Here is a 7,579-nt window from a genome sequence, read left to right on the forward strand (position 1 = left end):
TGACCCGCAAATTACTGTATACACCACGTACATGTATGTTCACTCAAATCATGGTCCCATTTTAAACCATTTCTCCAGTTTTATTACAAACAAATGAAATATGCCGCTATATGAGTGAACAATTGTTCAAAATGATATTATTTCCAATGTATTGCGAATTGGACAGTTCAAGACAGTCCGCCGACGTTTTGTCGGTGCAACAGCGTACATTATCACGCCGCTAACTGCCCGTGCTATTCTGACAGCGAATGTAGGGAACAGGTCAACTCGGACCCAGGTCAAATCGTACCCATTTAATCGAATGCAGGTTAACTCGTATCTGTAAGCACCCGTATGAATTAAGTGCAAGAAACGAGCTATTGACTTTGGGATGGAAGTATACGAAACTGTCAGGTACATCATACATGGTGAAAAAAAAACTCTCCCTGAATTCGTACCATGTGCAACATACATGTACATCTCATACGTACGACACATGTATTTTAACGCGTACGTATGAATCGTATGTCGTACCTACGACATACGTACGACATGTAAGTCGTAGATGTAAATCGCACGAGATACAAGTCGTTCTCACAAGATATGTTGTATGTACGACATAATCGACAAACAAGTCGAACATACGAGTTACAATTCATATTTTGTACACACGAGATATTAAGTCGTACTTATATATACGACTTTGTTGTATGCGACATATATCGTACCCTGTCGACTCGACTTATGCACGACATATATGTCGTACCGGCACCTGTCGACATTATGTCATATGTTTGATATGTCATACCCTGTCGACATATATGTTGTACCCTGTCGATGATATTAGTCGTACCTGTCTAAATATGTCGTACCCTGTCGATGATATTAGTCGTACCTGTCTAAATATGTCGTACCCTGTCGATATATTAGTCGTACATACGACATGTAACTTATAAGTTGTTCATACAAGTTAAAATCAGTCTTACAGAATAAGTTTGCTGAAGGAGAGATACCCCTCCCCCCCCCAAAAAAAAAGTCAGCGGTAGATATATACTCAATAGTGTGAGCGCTTTTTTGGCCGCCGCTGAACGTGAAAGCGCAGCGTGTCTCACTACATGGCGCCAGCCGGGCCGGTGCCTACAGTGGACGGCCCCAACGTGGCCTCTGTGCATGGTGACATCGTTTTTGCCGGCGTGCGGTTTTGTACCGTTTGCCGTTTTTTGAAGGTCTAATTTTTCATCCTTTTCATTTCATTTTCGACCCAAACTATGTGTAACTTTATAAATATTATTCTACTATTATTTAAGATTTTAAGGGGGTGTTTTACAATAATTATTGTTACCACAGGCCGTCTGGTTTATAAACCTTTGGTCGTATTATGCAATTTAATAAATATTCATATTTTTGTCAGCCGTTATCCAATGAGAGAAGACTATTCACCATAGCGCGAACTAATTATCATATTCAGCATACACGGTTGCGTCAAGGCTATCTTCTGCCTCGACTTACTGTACGGCTGTTTGCGGAAGTGAGTGTGGGGCGTACGTACATGCACACAAAGCACACGCAAGGGTCGTTGGGGCTAACGGTATAGTACAACATTGTGTTGCTGCGCGCGCGGTGTGCGGTAGCGGGAACAAGCTCATATGGGAACAAGCTGATAGCCTTGGTCAAGGCTACGGATGACAGGACGTTTTTCTGTGGCATGACCATGACCTTCAGTGGCGGTGGCCAGTGTATTTTTTTTTTGTACGACCTTTTATTTTTTATGTAATACCGGTACGTCTACCGTATTGGATGGTGTACAGTGTATGATCTCTCCACGGATACTTCATCAGAATATCAGACGTACAGCAAATTGTGTTTTTTATGGAAAAAAAATCAAACAATGGACATGCTGATTGAGATTTGCACATGGAAACAATTTAGGTAAAAACATACATGTACAGGTACACATGTAACATTTAGAAGTACATGTACGGTACATGTACTTCCCATGCAGACACATGTCAAATTTGCACTCACTTGGTTATTCGCAACAGGTTCAAAAAGTGCTACTGTTGTGTACATCTTTACATTACATTCACAGTACATTAGCAGTACTTGCTTCCAATCATTCCAGCAAAACACATTCATCCATGCACTTGACACGTGGTGCGATTTTTTTCCGTAGCAATGCCAATGGATGATATACGTATGAAGTACATGTACCCATACATGTACATGAATATTGTTAATAATTATCGCTGCATCACTTTCGTTTACACAATTAAAATTTTGCAGTGCTTAAAGGGAATATACCGGTACATCATTTGCTTTTGCTGTAATTTTCAGAAATGGATGGAATTGGGGGGTTGGAAATACATAGCAAATATAGTTACACTGACTTTTTTGAGGTTTTGGGTTCGAAAATGCTATAAAAACCAAGAAAAACAATCATTTTCCTGTAGTCTGGTTCCCTGACTCCATATGAGAAGAAACAGAGCAGTTTACATACATTGGGGAATTGTAAGGTCAGGGAACCAGTCTAGCTGGCTTGTACCCGTTCATAGGTGTGTAATCGTTTGCAAACAAGTGCGATGGTCAATTAAGGCCAGTAGTTGAAAAAAAGCCAGTTTTTTTCCCAACGCTGGTCGGCCGACCAGCGTTGGAAATTGATACAAAAATACCACTTTTCTTGAAAATGACAGTATACCAGGTGCCATGATTTTACAGGATGCTTTACACTGTCATTCACTAACAGTCCAGCAAGGTATTTCAAAACGATTTGGTAGTTTTATTTTTTGATGTTTGCAAATGTTGTATTTTCCCTTTAAAATATGCAACGCATCAAGTGCACTGATCCACTCAAAGGGCAATACCAAAAATGTTTCACTATAAGTCTACCAAATGAACTTGTATATGTAAGTTTTTATCAACACAGACTTGGTATTTTTTTTGAGGGGGGGGGGGTTACAGGCTAAGCTGCGGGAACTACCGGTACATGTTTCCTCCTGGGCTTGACAAGTCTCAGGTCACAAATGTGGTACACACAAATTCTACGGCTTCTCCAACAAGAATTGTTGTCTTTTTGTGTATTACTGAATGGATATTGAAAGTGTCAAGTCTGGTCGTGCAGGTAGTTCATTGGCTGGCTGGCAGCCAACATGGCTGGGAGTGGGATAAAAAAAAGAAAGCTGTCATTGTCCACAGTTCTGGCAACTGGCCAAGACTACTACACAGCACATGCTTTGCAGTTGCAGGGCTGCGTTCAGGGTTGGATGCAGCTCAGATATTTCTGTGTGAAATACCTTGAGTTCTATAACTTTCCGCAACAAAAAACAAACAACAACAAAGTCAGACTGTCTGTTATTCTGGTGTCCACTCAATTGTCCGAAGGTTCAATATTCAGAAGGTTCGTTAGTTCGAATGTTTGTTAATAGTCCGAGTGGTTTGTTAGTCCGCAGGTTTGATAGTCCAAAAGGGAACATTAGTTCAAACATACCGGTAAGCTTGGTTAAATAATCGAAGGTTCGATAGTCTGAAAAGACGATTAAAGGGAATATACATCATTTGCTTTTGCTGTAATTTTCAGAAATGGATGGAATTGGGGGGTTGGAAATATAAAGCAAATATAGTTACACTGACTTTTTGGAGGTTTTGGGTTCGAAAATGCTATAAAAACCAAGAAAAACGATCATTTTCCTGTAGTCTGGTCCCCTGACTCCATATAAGAAGAAACAGAGCAGTTTACATACATTGGGGAATTGTAAGGTCAGGGAACCAGTCTAGCTGGCTCGTACCCGTTCATAGGTTTGTAATCGATTGCAAACAAGTGCAATGGTCAATTGGGGCCAGTATTTGAAAAAAAAGCCAGTTGTTTCCAACGCTGATCGGCCGATCAGCATTGGAAATTGATACAAAAATACCACTTTTCTTGAAAATGACAGTATACCAGGTGCCATAATTTTACAGGATGCTTTAGACTGTCATTTACCAACATCCTATTAAGGTATTTCGCAAAAACTTGGTAGTTTTATTTTTTGATGTTTGCAAATGTTGTATATTCCCTTTAAGATAGTCCAAATCGACAATAAGGTTCAACTGTCCAAATTGACAGCATTGAACATTATTGTCGACTATTGAACCTAGTGTGCTTTTAGATTAATTACCCTTTGGACTATGGAACCTTGTTTTCATTTCAGACTATTAATTATTATTGAACCTTCGCACTAATTAAGCAAATTCAAAATGCGGATTATTGAATCTTTGAACTAACGAACCTTTGGACTATCGCATCAAATACTCCGATTAACGAACCATATTTCATTTTAGGACCAATGAACCCCAAGTTATGGGAAATTTGTGTGTTAGGACTAAGGATCAATGAACCTTCGGACTATTAAACCTTCCAACTATCGAGCGGACCCAAAATTCCATTCATTATGTGGTACAGCAGGGAAATCAAGACGTGCATGGCAGTCATTTCCTTGCTTTAAATTGCAATCACTTGCAGGGGTTCGAGGCCCACCTGGGATCTCATGCCGGATTGAGCCTTCAGATTTTTCCTAGTCATTTAGATTATGAAAAGTTTTTTTTCGCCCTGCTATTTTTTTTTTCTCATCCTCAATCTGAAGCGAATCAAAATTCTGTCTTCTATAATACCTTCCAATAACAAATCTGATTTTTCTTCACATTGATCATGAACGGGTTTTTCTTTCCAACAATATTTATTTTTCTTCCCTCTAAATCTTGTGAAAATCTAAATTTTGTTTTCAATATATTCAGATATAAAAATACACTAAAAATTCCCAAACACTCAATGGTGTACAGTACGGTACATGTATGTAAATGAAGGAAGAAACAATGAAATTGTTGATAAATGTAACTCTACTAAAAAAGATTAATAATGACGTTAAAGAAAAATGTAGTGAGAAAATCTCATGATACTGAATTGGGTATAGGCCTAGACCATTTTTTTTCGTTCCCAAACATTGAGCGCCATTTTGTATGGGCTTACTACGCAAGGCCATAAATTTAAGCCGGTGTTAGCAACAGATTCTTCCCACAACTTGCATATCAACACCCTCATCATATAAGAAAGAAGCATTTTTCATTTTAGTATTTTCAACAATCTAATGATATGTTTGGAAACATTAATAGCTATTCTTTAGTTTGGCAACATTGGCCTTCCATAGTTAAGCATTGGTGAAATTGCCAACCACAGATTGGCAAAAAAAAAAGGTCTATACGAAAAGCGACCAGAAATAATGTAAAGGATCACACAGAATGATATTGAGAAAACTACATAGTATGAAAAACAGCCATCAGAGGCGATAAGCAACCGAATGGAGCTCAGCCATTTTTCGGTTGTCATGGAGCTACTTTTCCACGGGATGTAGCCTGATAGGCCAAAGATGACATCTGATATGAATGTGTCTATTATCATATATGACTGGGAAGCTGACAGTCAGGCAATTACGGTCATCAAGCTCACAGACAAGAGCCATCTAAACGACGAGTGCTCAGGCGTACGATGACGTCAGCATGATGCTTTAAAGGTGTACTGTCGTCTTGAGATGACAAACAGTTTAGTGGCTGTGACTCTTTACAACGACGTCATCGGGTGCTTTAAGGGTGAACGTTCATCTCGCGATCGCAGCATGATTGCACTTGCGTCTTGAGCATGTGCTTTAAAGGTGTACTCTCGTCTTGAGATGGCAAAAATGTTAGTGTCTTTGACAGTTAAAGGGAAAATACAACATTTGCAAACATCAAAAAATAAAACTATCAAATTAGTTTGAAATACCTTGCTGGACTGTTAGTGAATGACAGTGTAAAGCATCCTGTAAAATCATGGCACCTGGTATACTGTCATTTTCAAGACAAGTGGTATTTTTGTATCAATTTCCAACGCTGATCGGCCGATCAGCGTTGGAAAAAACTGGATTTTTTTCAAATACTGGCCCCAGTTGACCATCGCACTTGTTTGCAATCGATTACACACCTACTGAACGGGTACAAGCCAGCTAGACTGGTTCCCTGACCTTACAATTCCCATTATATGTAAACTGCTCTGTTTCTTCTTAAATGGAGTCAGGGAACCAGACTACAGGAAAATGATTGTTTTTCTTGGTTTTATAGCATTTTCGAACCCAAAACCTCAAAAAGTCAGTGAACCTATATTTGCTATATATTTCCAACCCCCCAATTCCATCCATTTCTGACAATTACAGCAAAAGCAAATGATGTATTCCCTTTAACAACGACAGCATGCTTTAAAGGTGTATTGTCATCTTGAGATGACAAAAATGTTAGTGCCTTTGACTGTTTACAGCGAAGTCAGCATTTTGCTTTAAAGGTACATGGAGGTATCCTGAATCCATCACAATCCTGCCGTACCACTAGGCTTACTGTCCTGAATCCATCAAAATCCCCCAACTTTTTCAATATGGAGGTATCCTGCACCCGCCGAAATACTCTACAACAGGGTTGTGGATTTTGATGGATTCAGGTATGTTAGGGTTTAAAGGACTAGTGTACACATGTACATGTACATTGTACGTGTAGGACGTACCGGTAGGGGAGAGGTTTTTTTTTTATTTAACAAAAATCCCGCGTCGTTTAATTGCACATAATTCAGGAAAACAACGTCAGAGAGATCATCGGAGGGACTGCTAATTTAACGATCCTCAAGTCCTAAGATGTCTGGCGAAACCCTGAGGCAACAGCCGACCTTGACGAGGCAAAAAACAACCCACAAATGGCTGGCCACGCTGCTGCGGTTTCCTTCCTTCTCTGGTTGTTCGCATAATGACTTCACGACCAACCCACACTTGATACAAGAGAGCATGAAAAAGACTTGACAACCGGCTTCCAATGAGGGGTGAGGAGACACCGGCAAAATGTCAAACCAGAAATTTACTCGGTATATATATGCAGCTTTACCCCATTTCAAGCCTAAATTATTATTTTTTCAACAATCATTATTGATTTACAATGTATTTAAGAATCAGCTTTGAAGGGAAATATGTTATTTAAAAAACAAAAATTATCTCTCTGGGGTTTACAGTTTTAACGTTTTTATAGGTGTACATTTTGTTTCTTTTCTTCTAAGCTTCTAATAGTTATTAATGTGACACATTTTTTTATATTTTGCACGTGTTCGTAGCCTGACTTTCATTATTTAGAATAGTTCATCCGGTGTGAAAAAAAAGCTTAATATGAAATGTTAGTCAGGCTCCAGCCTTAAATAACAAAGTCAACCCAAGTTTCTGGTCTTTTGGTTTTTATGTTCACACAAAACTTTGATTATTTAAACAAGTATCTTCCTGCCTAGGGCTGTACATGTGATAATGTGAAGGCTTAGAAGAGACACTTGGTACCAAAAAAAGTATTGTTAAAAAAGGCAATTTTGTTAAAACTGTGAGACCACGAAGAAAACAAACACTTATTTCAGAATGAGTGGCTAATTACTTTGCTTCATAAGCAAAAAGGCTGTTGCTAAAACAGCTAAATGAAAAATTTCAAATTTCAATGTACATGTAGTTCAGTTCAGACAGCAAATATTTGCAAACGCATACATCAGTCTGGCAGCAGTCTCATGTGCACTGCGTAAAAA

This window comes from Patiria miniata, unplaced genomic scaffold, assembly GCF_015706575.1.
Source record: "Patiria miniata isolate m_02_andy unplaced genomic scaffold, ASM1570657v1 HiC_scaffold_26, whole genome shotgun sequence".
Taxonomy (NCBI): domain Eukaryota; kingdom Metazoa; phylum Echinodermata; class Asteroidea; order Valvatida; family Asterinidae; genus Patiria; species Patiria miniata.